Source organism: Aethalodelphis obliquidens, unplaced genomic scaffold, assembly GCF_003676395.1.
Source record: "Aethalodelphis obliquidens isolate GAN/ISIS:26980383/991018 unplaced genomic scaffold, ASM367639v1 scaffold3, whole genome shotgun sequence".
Lineage (NCBI taxonomy): Eukaryota > Metazoa > Chordata > Mammalia > Artiodactyla > Delphinidae > Aethalodelphis > Aethalodelphis obliquidens.
Genome location: NW_020837947.1, coordinates 51,547,318 through 51,569,450, shown reverse-complemented (window position 1 = coordinate 51,569,450; position 22,133 = coordinate 51,547,318). Strand labels below are relative to the sequence as shown.

At 43.5% G+C, this 22,133-nt stretch overlaps 1 protein-coding gene across 2 annotated transcripts in view; it reads right to left on the bottom strand.

Annotated features, from left to right (window-relative positions):
- Nucleotides 1–22,133, bottom strand: part of RTN4IP1 (reticulon 4 interacting protein 1) — a 134,530-nt gene that overhangs the window by 107,613 nt on the left and 4,784 nt on the right. The window contains exons 1-5 of one of the 2 annotated variants that reach the window (XM_027089506.1): nt 19,537–21,672; nt 19,110–19,154; nt 18,823–18,992; nt 16,252–16,335; nt 11,909–11,987 (exon numbers count right to left, since the gene is read on the bottom strand). The gene's annotated coding sequence lies outside the window, so the exon portion shown is untranslated. Of the gene's footprint in view, nt 1–11,908; nt 11,988–16,251; nt 16,336–18,822; nt 18,993–19,109; nt 19,155–19,536; nt 21,673–22,133 lie in introns of those variants that run through there. The other variant, XM_027089512.1, reaches the window with a different exon arrangement.

Genomic DNA, 22,133 nt, shown 5'->3' with positions numbered 1-22,133 from the left:
GTACCCTGTTGAGAAGCTCTTACCTAAATCATTCAGCGCAAATATTGCTTCTAGCTTCTAGTTTTTGGATGCCACCTCATTTTTTCTTCCACTCTCAGGTTTTGTACCTTTATGCCTTTTCAAAATCCTTTCCTGACATTTAAGAGTTAGTCCTAGTAAACATAATTGCTTAACTAGCACATTTGACCTAAACTCACATGGTGGAATTTGAATTTGTTGAAAATATTTCAATTCCTGTCTCAAATGCTGGCTTAGATGAATGGTTAGTGTTAGGAAGAATGTGTGAACCAAAGAGTGAAACAGGATGCATGTGGAATCAGTAAGAAATGGACTTTGGGTCTTATGGAACATTCCATACAGTTGTTCTGAAGGTAAGCTGTCCTTTCTTTTTTTAAAATAAATTTATTTATTTATTTTTGGCTGTGTTGGGTCTTCGTTGCTACATGTGGGCTTTCTCTATTTGCGGCGAACGGGGGCTACTCTTCATTGTGGTGTGTGGGCTTCTCATTGCGGTAGCTTCTCTTTGTTGCGGAGCACAGGCTCTAGGTGCACGGGCTTCAGTAGTTGTGGCTCGCAGGCTCTAGAGGACAGGCTCAGTAGTTGTGGTGCACAGGCTTGGTTACTCTGCAGCATGTGGGATCTTCCCAGACCAGGGCTCGAACCCATATCTCCTGCATTGGCAGGCAGATTCTTAACCACTGCGCCACCAGGGAAGTCCCAAGTTGCCATTTTTTTTTAAATAAGAAATGAATAAATGAAAGCTATAGAGAGCAAAAACTACATTATCACTTGAAATGTATAAAATACTTTTTAATCTTCACAGGGACTGACCAGAATTTTTTTTTTTTTTTTTGCAGTACGCGGGCCTCTCACTGCTGTGGCCTCTCCTGTTGTGGAGCACAGGCTCCGGACGCGCAGGCTCAGCGGCCATGGCTCACGGGCCCAGCCGCTCTGCGGCATGTGGGATCTTCCCGGACCAGGGCACGACCCGTGTCCCCTGCATCGGCAGGCGGACTCTCAACAACTGCACCACCAGGGAAGCCCAAGAGTTAAGTCTTTGGTTGAAAATCATACACATACTCCTCCAACATTTCTGGTTGTGTCTTTTTCCATGAAAAACCTCCATGGTTCTCAAAAACACAAGAGAAATAGCTGAATAAGTAAATCTTGATTAAATTTGTATATTCATTACTAAATAATTGCTTCAATTGGTAATTCCATTTACTATAATTTGAAGAGAAAGGTATTTGTGTGGCCTAGAAAGAACATGTAAGACTCAGTCATCATAGTTTTTTAATAGATAAAATGATTCTGAAGCTAAATTATTTTAGCAATTCTTGACATAAAGATAAAGGCAAAAACATACATATTTTTCTCTGATGCCCTTTTCCACTCTTACAAGAAAAAAATAAACAACTGCATTTCAAAGAAAGTATATTAGTTGCCTAAGATTTGATCGGTTTTTAAACTATCAGGGAATTTGTTCCTTTTGAGAAATGAGAAAGCCTAGCTATGACCTGGAAGTGAAATATAGAGCTCTCATAACCACAGCAAGACCAAAAATCAATCTCCCAGATCTATGCCAAAGTCAACCCTTCCAGTCCCTCCCACCTGAGACATAGATAGTTCATTGAATTCTACTCCATGGCATTGAGGAATGAAGCCTGTCAGGCGGTTTCTGCATGTCAGTGAGGGCGGCCTTTCTGCTGGAGGTCAGCCTGGGAGGGAACTCCTAGGCAGCAGGGTCAAGGCCGCAAGTTGTGACACAGCAAGTTGGCAGCATCGCGTGACAGCTTGCTCTAGACTCTCCTTCGTGCGTGGCTTCGGTTTCTAACGCCACACAAAGCACTTCAAGACAAAAGGCTAGAAATGCTACCCCTCCTGAGACTTGCAGAGAAACCGTAGCTATAAGCCAGTTCCCTGCCCTACACTCAGTGAAAATACTGTTACGCAGCCTCCCACAGGGTTTCCACAGAGGTAAACCTACAGAACTTCTGAAAATATTATTAATAATCCACTAATTGTTTTCCTGCACCTCCTCCACTCCCATCAAATGACTCTGAAGTCTAATTTCTTTTGCTCTGACAAACAGAGCAAGGGAAGAATCCATGATCTCAAGGGAGATAAAGGCAAAGCAGAGATAAGGCCAGGGACCCTGGAATGGTGTCCATATTCACACATCCCCTCTTGGATGTCCCCTGTACCACCCCTCCCCGCTTTACAACGCATTTCTGTTTCAGTAATCCTAGGAATCATCAGAAAGGGGGTGGGGGGGGTGGGGGGAAGGGTGTTTTTCATCCAACACAAAGTATTCAGCTGGGACTTCCCTGGTGGCACAGTGGTTAAGAATCCATCTGCCAACGCAGAGGACACGGGTTCGAGCCCTAGTCCAGGAAGATCCCACATGCCACAGAGCAACTAAGCCTGTGTGCCACAACTACTGAGCCTGTGCTCTAGAGCCCGCGAGCCACAACTACTGAGCCCATGTACCACAACTACTGAAGCCCATGTGCCTAGAGCCCACGCTTGGCAACAAGAGAAGCCCACCCACCGCAACGAAGAGTAGACCCTGAGAAAGCCCGTGCACAGCAATGAAGACCCAATGCAGCCATAAACAAACAAACAAACAAAGTATTCAGCAAGCCTTTCTCTACCCTCTTACAGCCTCCGGCTGGGCCTGAGGATTAAGCTGATAGGAGACAGATTAACAGGAGGAAAGCATGCAAATTCTATTTAGTAGTTTTACACGCACATAGGAGCCTTCCCAGGCAAATGAAGACCCAAAATGCAGTTAGGCCTGAGTGGTTAGACACTAGGTTGAACAACAAGTAGTCACTGTGGAAAAGTAACTAAAATGCCTGTGCAGGCTAAAGGAAGATGAAGGTTATCCTAACAAGGTCTGTTTGTACAGATCTCTCTTAGCCTCAACTTTCCATCTCTGCTGATAAGAAGGTTTCTTTCCTCCTGGTACGGGGAGGGCATCGTTCACGTGGGAGTTTTATCTCCTGCTTTTAGGAAGAAAGGTGAGGTCAGCACACCTTTCTCGCATGTGCTGTTTTTCAAGTGCCTTTATCTCAAGATCATCCTTTTGACAAAGTGGTATGTTTGGGGGTGGCCATGCGGCTTATAGGATCTTAGTTCCCCGACCGGGGATTGAACCTGGGCCCCAGCAGTGAAAGTGCCAAGTCCTAACCACTGGACCACCAGGGTATTCCAAACAAGGTGTTATAGACTGAATTGTATCCCCCTCAAAATTCATACGTTAAAAAAAAAAATTTATAGGTTGAAGTCTTAACCCCTGGTACCTTAGAATGTGACTGTATTTGGAGATAGGACCATTTAATTAAGGTTAAATGAGGTCATATGGGTGGGCCCTAATCCAACATAACCCATGTCCTTATAAAAAGAGATACTGGGGCACAAGCACAGAGGATCTACCATGTGAGGACACAGCAAGAGGGCAACCATCTGCAAGCCAAGGAGAGACACCACAGAAGGATCCAACCCTGCAGAAAACTTGACCTCAGATTTCTGGCCTCCAGAACTGTGAGAAAACGCATTTCTGTTGTTTGAGGCACCCAGTCGTGATATTTTGTTATGGTGGCCTGAGCAGGTTAATATACAAGGTAAAAGAGTATCACATAAAATGTTTTCCTGAGGAACTATGTAGACTTTCCCCTTGATAAATTCCAGCAGTCTTAAAGCACAAGAAGATATATCTAAAGGAGTTCTGTAGCTAGTGAATGATTAAACTTAGAACCTGACTATTTACAATCAGTGCTGTCTCCCGAAAGGTTACATCTTACAGGCTCTTGTCCGATGTGTGTGTTCTCCCTCCTGGCTCTGTGATGACACTTTGCTGCATCATTTGCCAGTTCCCTAATTGGTTTTCTATTTTCCAAGGGCCAGTTTTTTCTGATGAAAGCTCTTTACAGCCTCACCACTTTGGACAGAGGAGGGGGCGGGAGGGAGACTGCCTGTTGACAGAAGCTGTTTCTAAGAAACTCATCTCTTATTTTCTCTTGATACAGTCTGTGATGGGAGAAGAGACTGAAGGGACAAACTTAGGAAACAAAGTACCAAATCTCAAGCAGGGATGCGATTCCCTGCAGGGTGCTAGCCGCGAGCCATTCAGCCACTATGGCTTGCGCTCCAGTCCTGAGCCAGGCACTGAGGACAAACACAGCCAAGAATGAGTTAACGTTCTAGTTAAGTGTGATGTCTTTTTTTTTTTATGATGCTTTTTATTTTTTTTTATATTTATTTCTTATTCATTTTGGCTGTGTCGGGTCTTAGTTGCAGCACATGGGATCTTCGCTGCGGCATGCATGTGGGATCTAGCTTCCCAACCCAGGGATAGAACCTGGGCTCCCTGCATTGGGAGCTCGGACTCTTACCCACTGGACCACCAGTGAAGTCCCAAGAGTCATGTCTTAATTAATGAACCCTGAGACTAGCGCTCCTCTAAAATGAAGTTGTGTGCGTTAAAAAAAAAAAAAAAAAAAAAACTCCCATTCTGAAGGCACCACAGAGACGTTTGGAGCTCAGAATGAAGAAAGTGGGGGAGAGGGTCTCACTTCCAGAGAGCTAAGTGGCAGAATCAGAATGAAGAGGCAGAGACATGGCAGATGGGGGGTCAGGGCTAAGGAAGAGGCCTTGACCTTCTCCCAGCTGTAACCTCAGGGCACCTCCCACCCCCCAGCACAAATGCTGACACCTTCTCTGCGGTGGGAACCTGTGCGCAGGGCTCCGCCAGCCCTCTAGGCAAGAGGCGGGTGTTTAGAAGGAAGGCGGGACCTTGCCCCTTCTGGAGCAGGAGAGCAACACCGGTGTGTGAACTGCAAGCCGCAGCTAAGCAACCAGACTGAGAACCGTCACAGTCTCCCTCGACAAACCTGAGACTCTCCCTCTATCAATCGCACCCCACCCCAGCCATGGGGTCAGAAAGCAGATCTCCAAACAACACCCAGGATCAACCAAACCAAAAGCTGGTTCGTTGGGAAAATTTCCAGATCTCCCCACATGGAAAATAAGCAGCCCACAGAAAATTACGGGTTTTACTGCTTCAGGAAATAGAGGAAAAAATTGAGAGGAAAAAATGCTAACAGTGTGGGCTTCCCCGGTGACGCAGTGGTTGAGGGTCCGCCTGCCGATGCAGGGGACACGGGTTCGTGCCCCGGTCCGGGAAGATCCCACATGCTGCGGAACGGCTAGGCCCGTGAGCCGTGGCCGCTGAGCCTGCGCGTCCGGAGCCTGTGCTCCGCGACGGGAGAGGCCACAACAGTGAGAGGCCCGCGTACCAGGAAAAAAAAAAAAAAAAAAAAAAAAGCTAACGGTGAGTGATAAAAAGAGTGACCAAGGGAATGAACTTAGAGGCCCAACCCCCAGCCCTCGTCAATGCTGAGCTCCACCTGCAAGCAAGCCAGTTTAAAAGATGAGTTCAGTGCATTTGACCTGGAGTTGGAAATTATTGAATTCCCAAAAGATGACAGCCTCCGGGGACACCTGGAGGGGGTGGAAGGTGGTGCTGCTACCTCCTAGTTTGAACCTTTGAATCAGCATAGGTGATAGAACTACCTTACATCTAAACAAACCCTCAGATTCTATTCCTACCCTTCAAACAACAGGTCATGTAGACTTGAGGGTATTGGCTGGGCCACATTTGTAGTGTGTGGGTTTGTGATATATAGAAGAGAAAAACGAGCCATGAAGCCGTCTAGAAACAGAAAAGCACCACTTTGATTTCAGAGGTTTCTCAAACCCAGTTGCATGAGGAATAGTTCTACTTTGACCGGAATGCATGTGAGATGGTCTGCTGTTGTTCTACTTTCATTTTTGTAACAAGCTCTCTCTTTTTTGAACTGACTTGGATGTGTTTCTGTCTCCTGTAATAAAAAGCTCTCTGGCTAAGACCCTCTCCAGAAGCCCACATCTAGATGACCATAAAATAAGACATTTTAAAATATATCTACTGGCTATGCAATTTTCTACTCAGTGAAACAGAGGTTTCCTGACAAATTTTATATTAGGAGAGAAATGAAAGACCATGCCAGGAAACATGAAGTTCTTAGGAAATAATTTGGTTATAAACATATTTCCTTAATAGGATACAACTGGATTCTCTCATTACCTTTTGATAAGAACATAAGACACCCGTTGTTTAGTCAACGATTCATGATGCTTTCTCAAATGTTTGCAGCCCAGTAGAGTACACAGCAGATGCCAGCATCCATCTTCATTTTACTGATGGGGCTGAACTCTATGGCTGGAGAATATGAGATCACAAGGGCAGTACGTAAGAAGCTGGCCCGTCTTTGGGTTCTTGGTCCAGTGCTCTTTTTACCACCATGCATTATTCCATGGTGCCTTTTTCACCCTTGTAAGCATCAAGGAAACTTTTTTCTGACCAAACAGACCTCCAGGTTCCATTAGAGCCTTTCCGGAGCTTACTGTTCCATAGAGGTCGTTATCATATCATGGTCAGTTAGGGAGCTCTTCAAAATATAATGCTTGTCATAAAGTCATCTGCTTGCAGATGTGTCCTTCTATGACCAGAAATTTCAGTGCTCTGAGGACATCCTAGCTTTGAAATATTTTATTGAACCCACTTCTATCAATGTTATGAAAATCACTCGAAGTCCCATTCTTGTAACAAAGGTGACCATATAATCAAACTTTTGGGCACTGTTCACAGTGGCACAGCATTCAAATGGGACAACAGGGTAATCTTTATTCACTTCCTGTGGATATTCTGAAACATTATTTTGAAAGCTCACACCTGCCTTCTGCTCATAAAGTAGCAAGGTCAGTGTGCCCCTGATGCTGCCATGACCCCCTCCCAAACCAAGAAGCTTATTCAGTTTTTGCATCCTTTTGAAATGTTCTCAACCTTAAGTTGCCATTGGAGAGTTTGGTTAAGCTCCAACAGAAGTTTAAATGCAAGAAACATTTCAGGGGCTTCCCTGGTGGCGCAGTGGTTGAGAGTCCACCTGCCGATGTGGGGGACGCGGGTTCGTGCCCTGGTCCGGGAGGATCCCACATGCCGCGGAGCGGCTGGGCCCGTGAGCCACGGCCGCTGAGTCTGCGCGTCCGGAGCCTGTGCTCCGCAATGGGAGAGGCCACAACAGTGAGAGGCCCGCGTACCGAAAAAAAAAAAAAGTAAAAAAAGAAATAAAGAAACATTTCAGGAGGATTTCGGAAAAAGGAATAAGCTATAACGGTAGTTGAAGTGGTGCACTGACATTCCAAGTTTAACACGGGAAGGTCATGTACCATTTGGTAGGTTTTGTTTGACTCTCCTTTCCCTGTCAGGCATGCCATCCTTGACCCTCCTTTCTGCTAGTCCTGAGATTGGCCTTTATGCAACTCAGGCAAAGGCCAAAGGGGCTATGGCCTGAAGGGCTGCTAGGCCTGTCAACCTGCACCTTAGAATGTTGCTGCCTGGTCATCTCTCTGCTAGGCAAGAGCAAGGATGGACTCTGATGTGCACAGGTTTGCATCTCCCAAACACAGAACAGTCCACTGTCCATTAACCTGCTTCTCGTGAGATGACTAGGGATAAGGCTCACACCCTGACAGTCAGTGACAACACAGCGTCAGATCATTTCTCAGCCGTTTCTCTGCTTCGTCTTATGTTTTGATCTCAAGTTGAAGAGGGTAGGAGGTTGTCTAGACATAAAGATACAGCTCCCTCTTTGGGGCTATTGTCAACAGCAGTCTAGAAAGTCTTTGGATCTGATTTGTGCAAATCTGAGAGAATCACACACAACTTAGTGCAGTTGTTCCTTGGTATCCATGGACCCCTGCAGATACCAAAACCCTATTGATGCTCAAGTCCCTTATATAATGTTGTAGTATTTGCATATAACCTATGTACATCTTCTCATATACTTTAATTCATCTTTAGGTTACTTACAATACCTAATACAATGTAAATGTTATGTAAATACAATATAAATGTTGTGTGAATAGTTGCTGGAGCACGACAAATTCAAGTACTTTTTGGAACGTTCTGGAATTTTTTCCTCGACTATTTTTTCAATTGAAGTATAGTTGATTTACAATATTGTCTTAGTATCAGGTGTATGGCAAAGTGGTTCAGTCATATATATAATTCTTTTCCAGATTATTTTCCATTATAGGTTATTATAAGATATTAAATATATTTCCCAGTGCTATACAGTAAATCCTTGTTGCTTATCTATTTTATGTATAGTAGTTTATATTTGTTAATCCCTTACTCCTAATTTATCCCTCCTCCACCTCCCTTTCCCCTTTAGTGACCGTAAGTTTGTTTTCTGTGTCTGTGAGTTTCCATTTTGTATATAATTAGATTCATTTGCATTATTTTTTAGATTCCACATAAGTGATGTTATAGGATATTTGTCTTTGTCTGACTTACTTCACTTAGTGTGATAATCTATAGGTCCATCCATGTTGCAGCAATATTTCATTCTTTTTTTATGGCTGAGTAATATTCCATTGTATATATGGACCACATCTTCTTAATCTAATCATCTACTGATAGGCACTTGGGTTTTTTCATGTCTTGGCTACTGTAGATAGTGCTGCTATGAACACTGGGGTGCATGTATCTTTTCAAATTAGAATTTATCTTTTCCAGATACATGCCCAGGATCATATGGTAGCTCTATTTTTAGTTTTTTAAGGAACCTCCAGACTGTTTTCCATAGTGGCTGTATCAATTTACATTCCCACCAACAGTGTACAAGGGTTCCCTTTCCTCCACACCCTCTCCAACATTTATTATTTGTAGACTTTTTGATTATAGCCATTCTGACCAGTATGAGGTAATGCCTCATTGTGGTTTTGATTTGCATTTCTCTAAAAATTAGCAACGTCAAGCATCTTTTCATGTTGGGCATCTGTATGTCTTCTTTGGAGAAATGTCTATTTAGGTCTTCTGCCCATTTTTTGATTGGGTTGTTTGCTTTTTTATTTTTTTGGCTGCACTGGGTCTTCGTTGCTGTGCACGGGCTCTCTCTAATTGTGGCAAGTGGGGGCTACACCTCATTGTGGTGCACGTGCTTCTCATTGCAGTGGCTTCTGTTGTTGTAGAGTACAGGCTCTAGGCATGCAGGCTTCAGTAGTTGTGGCACATGGGCTCAGTAGTTGTTGCTCGTGGGCTCTAGAGCACAGGCTCTGCAGTTGTGGTGCACGGGCTTAGTTGCTCCACGGCATGTGGGATCTTTCCAGACCAGGGATCAAACCCATGTCCTCTGCATTGGCAGGCAGATTCTTAACTACTGCACCACTAGGGAAGTCCCCTGTTTGCTTCTTTTGATTATGAGTTGTATGAGCAGCAAATTGAACAATGTAGAAGAAATGGACAAGTTTCTAGAAATATACAGCCTGCCAAAATTGAGTCAAGAAGAAACAGATAATTTGAATGGACTGATCACTGGAAGTGAAAAAGAATCTAAATAAATAAATAAAAACCACCTCCCTGAAAATAAAAGTCCAGGACCAGAAGACTTCACTGGGGAATGCTACTAAACATACAGAGAAGACCTTGTACCAACACTTCTCAAACTATTCCAAAAGATTGAAGAGGAGGGAACACTCCCAAGTTCATTCTATGAGGCCACCATCACCCGGGTACCAAAACCAAAGACACTACAAAAAAAGAAAATTACAGGCCAATATCTCTGATGAATATAGATGCAAAATCCTCAACAAAATATTAGCAAACTGAATCCAACAATACATAAAACGGATCATACGCTATGATTAAGTTAGATTCATTCCAGGGTCACAAGGATGGTTCAACATACGCAAATCAATCAACGTGATACACCACGTTAACACAAGAAAAGACAAAAAACACACAATCATCTTAATAGACACAGAAAAAGCATTTGATAAAATTCAACATCCAGTCATAATAAAAACTGTCACCAAAGTGGGTATAGAGGGAACATATCTCAACATAATAAAAGTCATTTACGACAACCCACAACAAACATAATACTCAACAGTGAAAAGCTGAACGCCTTCCTGCTTAAATTCAGGAAAAAAACAGGGATGCCCACTCTCACCACTTCTATTCAACATATTTTTACCGAATATTTGCAATCCCCAATTGGTTGAATTCTCGAATGCAGAACTCACAGACATGAAGGGCCAGCCGTGAATTTGTTTGAATCAAAACAAGTCTTCCTGAAAGGAGCTACCCTGATTTATATTAATTTTTAAGTAGGCCTGAGGAATTATCAACCAAGATACTCCCCTTAGATTGAGCCTATCTGTGCTTTAATCTCAGGCCCCAAGTTAACATCACAAATTTCTCTTCCCACTAAATTCTTCAAAGTGAGCCCATGCTTTCATTGGTCTAACCTACCTCCACAGGCCTCTGTGATTCCATCAATTCACCTCAACACTGAAAGCCTGGAACAGCTGTGGATAAATACCAGGGTTGTATCTCGGGTGATACGAAAATCTGCATTTCCTAATTTTGCCACATCTCTTCTTTGCCAGTGGGGTTTGGCCCTTAGGGAATTGAGAATTTTAGTCTCTTGAGACTTCATTTACAACTTTTTTTGGGGGCCAAGTCATAAAGGAAAGTATAACCCCTAGACCTGAGACGTTAACGGGACAGTTCTAGGTTAATTTTTTTTAGCCTCGCATGATTGGCATTTGGGGTCAGATAATTCTTTGTCATGGGGGCTGTCCTGTGCAATGTAGGATGTCGAGCATCCCCAGACTCTACCCACCAGACGCCAGTAGCTCTCCCCACCCCCACCAATATGACAAACCAAAAGTATCTCAGACAGAAAATGTCTCTTGAAGGGCAAATGGCTCCTGGTTGAAACCTGCTGTGCTTATACGAAGCAAAAGGCCTGCAAGGACTTTTCCCCTTGCCGGCCTTCTCTCACATGGCTCTCAATGAAACTCTGCCAAAAACTAAATCTTGGTTTACTTGCAGTAGCTCTATTCATGTAGCATTTCATAACAAAATTGATTCGGCATTCACCATATGACAGCCTTTGTAGTAAGTGCCTTCCATACAGTACTTCATTAAATCCTGACAACAATCCTACATGGTAGGTACAATGGTGAGTAATGCCCACTTAAAAAGGAAGAAACTGAGGCTTGACAAGGTCAAGTGACTTGCCCAAGGTCACACAGTGAGTCAGTGCAGAGACACCTCCCCCCGCCCCTTGACCACCAGGATTTACTGTCTCATTTCTGCAGGACAATAGAATTGATGAGATTCACAACACCGGGCAAAACTACAGCAGACCTTGTGGGTATACTCATGGTTTCCGAAAACTCTTCAAGTCTGTGTGAATCTGTCTCCATTCATTTCACATGTTTTTATAAACACCAGGGGAACAATAATCATTTGAACAGTTAACTGATTTAGCACGGTAAAATCCACTTTTTTTCAGTCTTGAAATTACAGTGGATTTTGCCATTCTAACTGGGCTACTGCTTCTCCTTAGCCCCCGACACCACCCCATTTCTCTCCCGCTGCTCCTCAGGCCCCAGTACCTACACTTCTATTTTTCTTTTTATTTTTCCAAACAAGAAGATTGTATTTTACAGTTCAGATATTGCTCCAAGGGACAATCATGGGGAACGCTGCAGCCAAAATGCTCAGAAGGAAATCAAACGAATCGAGAATGGAAGAGAGTGGAAAAGGAAAAGTGAGAACACAGATATTTTCTAGACCCCCCGAAGTTAAAGCTTGAAAAACCCCAGTGCTTTGCAAAATATCACATTCAATTGGTAGTTAAAAAAACTTTTGTTGGACGCGCCCTTTGTGCACCAAATGGTTGGGAGGAGGCGCTGTCTGACCTGCGGAAACGCACCCTGGGGGTCCAGGCCTTTCTGATATGCTAGAAAGGTATGAACAGAATCTTTTAAAATCACTAATCTTTCTTACCTTTCTCGAGGCACCAGGAGGCCTTTTGGGGTCCGGAGTTAGGTCAGGTTGGTTAGGTCCTCTCTCCCTCAGACTGAGTCTGGCTCGGGGTCCAGGAAGTGGCATTCAGACACGAATTAGGAGGTGAAGGGAGGAAAGAGCGTCTTCAGGTAAGACTGCCCGGGAGACTCCTGACGCCATAGTCCGAATTGGCATCATCCCCTTATATGGGTTCTCAGCTGTGATCTCAATTAGAACAAATCTCGAGAACAGCTGTGAATCGTTTATAGCTTAAGACGACAGAATCACACTTAAAATTTGAAAGCCTCATTTTAATAACAGTTTTAACCACAGTTTTCCCTGTTCTTTTCCAAAAGCAGGGCCTAGTCAAGATCTTTTATTGCACGAAGAAGGTATTTGGTACTACTTTTCCTGAAGGAAAAACCCAGCCCTAAGGCCTCTCCTGCCTATTCTACCCCAGGAGGTAATTAGCATGGAATTCTTTGGAGGAAGAGGTCTAAGACTTTTAACATGCTTAAGTTTAGATTGAATTTGGTATTTTTCAAATTGCAACCCTTTAGAGATTGATAAAATCAATTTGGTAAGTTGCAAACAGCACTTTAAAAGAAAGAAAAAGATTTAACTCCCATGGCATGGTTTGAAGCTTTGCCTGGTGAGAGCGTATCCAGGAAAGGCCTAGCTTGAGTTCTCCCACCTGCAGGGAGGCATCCTCTCCAGGTCACTGTTTATCACAGTCAGGTTTAGAGGCTTGAGGAAGTTTAATAGCCCTTTCAAGAACTCACTAACGCAGTGGTAACAAGTCCTTCCCTACCGATCTAGTAGAATCTGCTTAGAAACTGCACACTTAGCCCACAGCCTTCTTCCCAAGCCCAGGTGCAGAGGGATACCTAGGCTTAGAGCAGCTTTATTTTCTAATGTAGGTTTTTTGAAAAAAAGTTTCTAGGGTCAAATATTTGAGAAACACTCTATACTGGGATCTTCTCGTAGATTCCCAGGGCACCTTAGCCTATGGAAGAATACAGTAAAGAGACCCATTTACTTATTTCACCTGATGTGTTCCCTGCATGTTTGACCTGGGCGCCCTTTAGTAAACAACCTCTATCAACAGTTCGGCTCCCCCAGACCAAGCCCTTAGCCTCGTAGCTCCTCCCTCAGCTTACCACATCGCAGCATTGCCCTTTATCACGCTGGGACCTGGGCAGTCTCTACTCTGCAGTCCACAGTAGGTCGTCTGTGTTCTCTTGATGGACTCAGGAAGTAAGATTTGCCAAATTACCTCCTCGACAATTCAAGGACCTTTAACACTGGGGACCCGATCATCACTATCACACTTTGGATTTTATTTAGAAAAGGACTTTCCACCCTGAGTTGATTTCTACCGTGACTGTGGAATTAAATCGAATTGAATCTAGCTGTTGGTCAGTTGATCACTGTGTGTGAAGTCTGTTTTTCTTGGCTTTCACGTTATTTTATATATTTTTTTCCTCTTTTTTCCCTGGGGTGCTGTGCTGTGCAGTGTGACCTGAGCACCTGCCGGTGTGCACAGCGCCAGGAACTCAACTGTTCAGCCACTTTCTTTCTTTTTGTATCATGTTCACACAGGAGAAACGGCTCGCTGGCCTGGAGTTCATTAAGGAACTGAATATATATATTGTTACAAAGCAGTCAACACTGCAGCCTGTCCTTTAGAAACAGGTGCCAAGAAAGGAAATGTTTCATATTTTCCAAGTGGCACGGACCGCCATCAGAGAGTGTTTCCAATCAGAGTCTGTTTGCGCAGCTAAATCATAGGTCTCGATTCTTCCTTATGCCTCAAGGGTACGGTTGCTGGCTCACGGCCGGCCTCTCTCTGACCCTGCGTCTTTCCTGCCATCATGCTGCTGTGCCAGCTGCCACTTCTGGGTGAAAACCTAGCTCTGGTCCCCTCCAGTGTCAGCTGGCCTGGATATGTGAAAGCTACTCTTTTCAACTAACCTTTCTTTGTCATTTCAGAAACCAATCCTGCTTTCCAGCAACTAGGCTGGCCAGGGTGTTCCATGCTTGCCGACTGCAGCAGCTGTTTTCTGCCCCCAGTAGGAGCCCCGGGGACGTACCCACCCACTGAGAGCCACCCTTGGCAGGCGACTTGAGGGGCAACTCCCCTCAGGGCCGAAGTGAGTTGTGCCACTGCCCGGGCTTCTACTCAGCCCAGCCTGCTCCCACCCCGAACCCCCAGTTTCCATCCTCTCTTTCTAATTTCTACTTATTTTCCTCCCTCGCATTTAAACAGCACCAGTGAAATAATGCCAGATGTGAAGGCTTTTTAGTTGACAGGCTCTAATCATCATGTTACCAAATTCTGCATGTCCCTGCAAAGTAAGGCTTAGCGGTCTGAAGGTTTCATTTGTTCATTTTACCAGTAAGTATGGACTGTGAACTGTGTACCAGACAGTTCTAGGCCCTAGAGAAACAACAATGACACAATCCCTGCCCTGGTGCCTACGTACTAATGAGGGAAGCAGAAAATAAACAAAGCGGGCCAAATATATAGAACACTAGTGATAAGTGCTCAGAAGAGAAAATAAGGCTGTGAAGGTGGGGAATGGAAGTTTGGGGGCAGGGGTGGGGGGGTGAGATTCTAGCAGGGGTGACCAGGGAAGCCCTCTCTGACAAGACGGTGTTTGTACAAAGACCCGAAAGGACAGTGGGAGAGAGCTGTGTGAGGGAAGCACATTTCAGACCAAGGGACCCACCAGTGCCAAGGCCCTGGGGTGGGATATGCCTGGTAGGGTCAGTGTGCACCGAGCCACAGGGCTGCTGTGAAGATTAAATGTCTGTGGAGTGCCTGGCATACAGATAGTGCTCAATAAATGGGAGCTATAGTTATGATAGTCACTGATCAGATATTTGTGGTTTGATTGTTGTAAAAAGGTACATAGGTCCAAGTAGGTCCAAGTCTGTTCCTTGGCCTCGAGAGGAGTGTTTTATTACAACTCTGCAGACCTCTGAGTGTGACCCCAACATGCCTCCCATTGGCATCCCTAGTTTTCCCTTTCAGTAGGGGCATAAAGCCATTGCCCAGCAAAAAAATGTTGCTGAGCAGATTGCGTTTGCCTACTACGGGGCAGTCATTCCTGAAGTCTCGGTAACACGTGGGAACTTGTTAGAAATGCCACATCTCAAGCTGCACCCAGATCTACTGAATCAGAAACTCTGGGACGGTGCTCAGCGAGCAGTGTTTATCAAGCCCTCCAGGTCATTCTGACATAGGCTAAGTTTCAGAACCACTGCCTAGAGTTTCTGTTCAAAAAGTCTCCCAGGGCTGGAAAAGGCTTCACTAAGTCCCCTTGGTTGAACCAACTGATCAGAAAGAAGGTTTGTTTCCATTGTTGCTGTTTAAGTTTCCTGAGATGCCCTGTGGCCTCTAGGATGGTTGCTCCCCAGATCTCTAGAGATGGTACATCTGCTTTTCCTATGTCACCGAATTCTGAATGAAAACAGCTGCAGCTGGGCTCTGAGACCCACTTGGAGGATTCCCTCTGCCCTGATTACCTCCGCCAGCACTTGCAAAAATGACACTGACCACCTCTGAGAGCTATTTTAAGTTTTGTTATTATGGAATTTAAAAAAAACACAAAATTTTCAAAACCAAGATAGACCAGCTCAGATTTTCAGACACGACTCAGCATTTATTTCTCTCCCTGTCCCAGGAAGATGTTATCTTGCTGTTTACTGTGAATGAGATGAAACCTGATGCTCCAGGAACCAAGGCCACTTCCACTAACTTTTCTGGCATTGAATGGCAACATGACCCAACTTTTCCATAGGAAGTGGTGTAGTTAGAGTAACAGCCCTACTGGTCCTCCACATGGGGATGGGTGCGCTGCGGGGAGAAGAGGAAGGAGGTCTTTGAAAATCCCATTTTGTTGCTCCTCAGTTTGAACCCTCTGGTAACTTCTGTTGTCCTAAGTAGCGGTTCTCAAAGTTAATCCAAAACCTCAAAAGTGTGCTCAGTGAAAGAAACCAGACACAAAATAACACCTATTGTATGATTCTACTTATGTGAAATATACTAAAAGGAAAATATATAGAGAAGGAAAGAAAGAAGATTAGTAGCTGCCTAGGGCTAGAGGTGGGAATAGGGAGTGACTAGATGGGCACAAACTTCTTTTTAGAGTAATGGAGTTGTTCTAAAATTAGATTCTGGTAGATGATTGTATAACTTTGTAAATATACTAAAATTCATTGTATTGTACACTTAAAATGGGTAAATTCTATGCTACGTAAAATATCTCAATAAAACTTTTTTTAAAAGCAAAAAAAAAAGTAGTATTAAAAAAAAAGTTAATCCAAAACAGACTTACCTGGGTCTCTTGTTTGAAATGTAGATTCCTGGGGCCCTAAAACAAGTGCTTCTAATACAGGTGGTCCTTCACATTTTGGGGACTCTAGGAAAGAAATAGCTTAACATTCTTAATTTCACAGGCACAAAAAAGTTCTTTATGATGTAGGAGTTGCTACCTCTCAAGACCAAATCTCCTACCATTCTCCTTTTGCCATTTAGGATAATATTTGTTCTTATTGTTTGTAGTCTTTAGTATGTTTTATCATTTTTATAAATTTTATCATTTTTCTTCTGTTTCTAATTTACCTTATTAGGAATGTCTGCTAAATTTTACTTTAAAATATTTTTAGGACCAAAATGTCCATCAACAGATGAATATATAACAAAGATGTGGTGTATATATTTACAATGGAATAGTATTCAGCCATAAAAAAGAATGACATAATGCCATTTGCAGCAACATGGACAGACCTAGAGATTATTATACTAAGTGAAGTAAGTCAGACAGAGAAAGACAAATATAATATGATATCACTTATATGTGGAATCTAAAAAAAATGATACAAATGAACTTATTTACAAAACAAAAATAGACTTGCAGACATAGAAAAAATTTATGGTTACCAAAGGGGAAAAGGGGAGGGGGAGGGATAAATTAGGAGTTTGGGATTAGCAGGTACAGACTATTATATATAAAATAGATACACAACAAGGACCTACTCTGTAGCACAGGGAACTATATTCAATGTCTTGTAATAACCTATAATGGAAAAGAATCTGAAAAAGAATATATATATATCTATTCAGTTATCTTCCTAAAATCTCCATCTTTTATCATTTTAGGGATTGCCTGACTCTCTCTCCTGCGGTCCTTATCTTCTTTCTTGGTTAACTCTCACATCGTGAGGGAGCACATCCTCCAATAGCTTTCTGAGGAAGGGTACATATAAGTTAAGTTTTTCAAAAGATTCCAGAAAAAATTTTTTATTCTACCTTCAGATCTGATGGTCTGTTTAGCTGGGGTATAGAATTCTAGACCAGAAATAAATTTTCTCTGAGAATTCAGAAGGCATTTCTCCCTTGTTTTCTGTAGAAAATTTTTGCCGTTCTCATTCCTAATCCTCTGTATGTGGCTTGATCTTTCACTGTTTTGTCCTTAGTGCTATGCAACTTCATAATGATTTTTTAAAATTAAATTAAGTTTATTTATTTATTTTATTTTTGGCTGCATTGGGTCTTCGTTGCTGAGAGCGGGCTTTCTCTAGTTGCGGCAAGCGGGGGCTACTCTTCCTTGCAGTGCATGGGCTTCTCATTGCGGTGGCGTCTCTTTGTTGTGGAGCATGGGCTCTAGGCACATGGGCTCCATAGTTGTGGCTTGTGGGCTCTAGAGCGCAGGCTCAGTAGTTGTGGCGCATGGGTTTAGTTGCTCTGAGGCATGTGGGATCCTCCCGGACCAGGGCTCGAAACTGTGTCCCCTGCATTGGTAGGTGGATTCTTAACCACTGTACCAAAATGGAAGTCCCATAATGATGTGTTTTGTCAGAGATTTTTTTATCCTTGTGCTTGGCTCTGGGTAGACTCTCTCAATCAGTTCTGGGAAACTTCCTTGATAATTTTTTGTGTCTGTTTTCTCTGTTCTCTTTTTCTAGAACTCCTTATCATTCAAATACTGGACTTCCTCAAATGATCTTTGAATTTTATTATGTCTCTCTCTCTCTCTGGTTATATTTTCTTGGAGATTTCATCAAATTTGTCTTGGAACTAGGGTTACTAAATAAAATATAGGATACTTAGGTAAATATTAATTTCAGACAAATGAAGTATTGCCTGGGACATATTTATACTAAAAAAATTTGTTGTTTTCTGAAATTCAGATTAAACTGAGAGTCCTGTATTTCTGTTTGCTAAAATTGACAATACTTCATCTAATTATTCTCTTGAATTTTTCCTTTCTGCTATTCTATTTTTAATCTCCAATTAAAAATATATCTCTAAAATATATATATATATATTAGAACAGACTTCTGGTTGCCAAGCACGAGGGGTTTGGGGGAAGGATGGAGTGGGAGATTGGGGTTAGTAGATGTAAACTATTATATATGGAATGGATAAACAACAAGGTCCTACTGTATAGCTCAGAGAGGTATATTCCGTATCCTATGATAAACCATAATGGAAAAGAATATTTAAAAAAAGAATGTATAGGGGCTTCCCTGGTGGTGCAGTGGTTGAGAGTCCGCCTGCTGATGCAGGGGACATGGGTTCATGCCCTGGTCCGGGAAGATCCCACATGCCGTGGAGCGGCTGGGCCCGTGAGCCATGGCCACTGAGCCTGCGCGTCCGGAGCCTGTGCTCCGCAACAGGAGAGGCCACAGCAGTGAGAGGCCTGTGTACCGGAAGAAAAAAAAAAAAAAAAAAGAATGTATATATATGTATAACTGAACCACTTTTCAGTACAACAGAAATTAGCACAACATTGTAAATCAACTTGACTTCAATAAATATATATATATATATATATATATATATATATAAATTGTTCTCTAAATGTTACTCTTTAATTGCTTCTTTTGTTTCTTGAATACAATACCTTTTCTCTCCAGGTGATACTGAGGACTTTTTAAGTTTTCTTCTGTTGCCTATACTTTTTCCTTTTTTCCAAATTTTTTTATCTTTCTTTCTGGTCTCTGCCTTCCATGTTAGATTTTTCTCACGTATCCGGTGATCCTTGATTATTTGCTCATATTTAAGACTGATGTACTACAGACATAAAAAACAAACATGGTTACCAAAGGGGAAAGCGGAGGAGGGACACATTAAAAATTGGGGATTAACAGATATACTCTACTGTATATAAAATAAACAATAAGTACTTACAGTACAGCACAAGGAACTGTATTCAATATCTTGAATATCAATAACCTATAATGGAAAAGAATCTGAAAAAGAATATATAATATGTATATGTGTGTGTGTGTGTGTGTGTGTGTGTGTATAACTGAATCACTTTGCTGTACACCTAAAACGTTATAAATAAATTATACTTCAATTTTTAAAAAAAAGAATGCTGTACTAGATGGCCGTGTAGGAGTTCAGTGTGTGGGTGGAATCTGTTGGCTGGTGGGCTTCCCTGCAGCACTGTTTCATTGAGTGTTTCTAACGATCAATATCTTTAGGTCTTCTCCCCGGAGCTTGGTCAGGTCCTCCAAGGGGAAACCTCCAGTTCCCTTCTGAGAGGGATAAGCATGGCTACTAGTGTCTGAGAGGTGCGGCACAGAAGAAGACCAGGGCCCAGGGATCCCACCTTTCTGTAACTCATCTTCCACCTCGTCCCCATTTTCAGTGTGGTTTCCTTGCCTCGGTGTGCCTGGTGGCCTTTAGTCCAGAATCCCTCTGGTTCAGCCTCTAGGAGAGTCTTTGGCCAGGAGGCATTGGAGGGCCACTCATCCTGGGTGAGGCAAGAGAGGTGACCTGGGAGCCTAACTCCTTCTTATACAGATTTTTTAAAAAATTATATATATATTTTTCTGAGAACAAGATATTATTTTCCTCACCAATTTGCATCATTTCCCCACAGAGATGCTTCCGCTCTCTTCTGATTCCCCCTCACTCCAATAAGATGAGAGGTTTAGAATCATTTTACTTTCCATTTTCCTCCCTTAGACTTTTGGAATTTTTTTTTTTTCTCCCTCTCTTTCCACCCACCAGCAGTTGCTATTTTGTCATGGAAGCTCATATCCCTGTCCCTCCCCCACTCAGACACGCCTCTCACAGCTTCATCTTGCTGGGAATGTATTTTGCTTTTTCTCTCTGGCTGCTGGCCCCTTTTAGATGGCATGGTATTTTTCTGTGTGAGCTCTTCACGTCTTAGGACATGGGGGTTTATGAGTCCCAAGTGATGAGAATCCCACAGACGGCAGAAGCAATCTCTGTCCCCACGGGCTGATTTACAGAAGCTGCAGGAAACCCTTCCCTCCAGACTTCTCACACTGGCCCAGCTACAGGGTAGAGGACCCAGTCCCCATTCAGTTCCTTCTTCGCCTCTTGGGGTGGGAAGCCCAGCACAGACACACTGGGCCTGTGTTGACTTTATCCCCAACAGCCCAATCTTTCCAGGGTTTGCTGCTCCCACTCCTGGCCTTTGACATCATTCTCTAGGCACCTGCCCACCCACTGGGAGAAGCAGGAACCTCACAATTCTCTCTACTTGGAACCCGCCAAAGCCCAAGGCCTCACTCATACCCAGCCACCCACAGGAGTTAGCAGCTTATCTGGTTCCAGAGAGGAAGAAACTGGGGGTTTGGGAGTAGGAAAGATGAAAGTTGCATCTCGGTTGTTATATTCCCAGACTCCCCTTCAGCCACCATATTTTATTTTCATAGCCATTCATCACACAAGGGGAGCCCTGATTAAAAGAGCAGAGTTGGAATGAATAGCTATAGTCCTGGTTTGAAACCTGAATACAAGCTCATCCCACCCTTGAACTTCAGATTGGTCCATCTGGGAGACACATGCCAACTCCTGTGTCCTACACCATGATTTTAGCGCCAATGCATTCAGACATGAGAGAGAGTTACTGCACTTTCACCATGAAAGAAAAAAAAAAATCAAAATGACTCAGAGTAAAAATGTAAGCCTTTCCTAACCCTGCTTTATCTGATGAGATATCTACCTGCAATGAGGAATCACTGCCAGTCTCACCTCAGAAAGTTTAAGGATCAGGCTAGTTCTGGAAAGGAAGATTGAGTGGGCACGTTATTAACCTAAACGGAATTAGGTTTCTGTTTCAATAAAGATTCCCATGAAAGCTGAAAGCAATACAGCTACAGCAGTGCAGCCATAACACCCCACTGCCTGTAGGAAGATGTGCTTAAATTACACCTGGCTGTGCACCCCATTATCACTTTGCAAAAGGCAGTAACTTGAGGTGGACCTCTGTGGTCACAGTGTCCTTCAGGTGACAGCCTCAAAGGAATTCTAGCTTGGATGCAATCAATACTCCAAACAAGAGGCTGACAATGATTAATCAACTAATTATGATAGGCTCTCCTCATCCCATTATACGTGACTTATTGAATGTTTTGTATTTTTGGTTTAGTTGCAGTGAAAAGGGTGTGACAGCCATATTTCATTCAAACTGTGTCCATCTGGAAAGGTAATCAGCATCTTCATCCTCATCAGGTAGGCATCGCCAGGGCCTACCACACTGGGGCAAACAGCAATGCAAGAGACTTTGTCTCGTTTGCCTGTTTCCAGTCTGGTGAAAATTTCAATTCTCCTCTCTTACGAGACTCAGGAAGGACATCACACACTGGCAGCTTGTGGCTGCGCCCAGCCCTCAAATGTGTTTTGTATGAGCAACAGGGTTTTAAAAATGAATTCACTGTCAGCCTTTAAAATCAGAAAATTTAACATGAAAGTCTGGACTTCTAGCTTTTCTTGGGATAAAGATCATCCGGGGGACTTCCCTGGTGGCGCAGTGTTTGGGAATCCGCCTGCCAATGCAGGGGACACGGGTTCGAGCCCTGGTCTGGCAAGATCCCATGTGCTGCGGAGCAACTGGGCATGTGCACCACAGCTACTGAGCCTGCACTCTAGAGCCCGCGAGCTGCGGCTGCTGAGCCCGCGTGCCACAACTACTGAACCCACGTGCCACAACTACTGAGGCCTGCACGCCTAGAGCCCGTGCTCCGCAACAAGAGAAGCCACCGCAATGAGAAGCCCGTGCACCGCAACAAAGAGCAGCCCCTGCTCGCCGCAACTAGAGAAAGCCCGTGCGCAGCAGCAAAGACCCAACACAGCCATAAATTAATTTAAAAAACAAGGTTTTAAAAAAAAAAAGATCATCTGGCCACTCTGGCCCTGACAGCTGGCAGGTCTGAGGGGAGGCCACCACTGTTT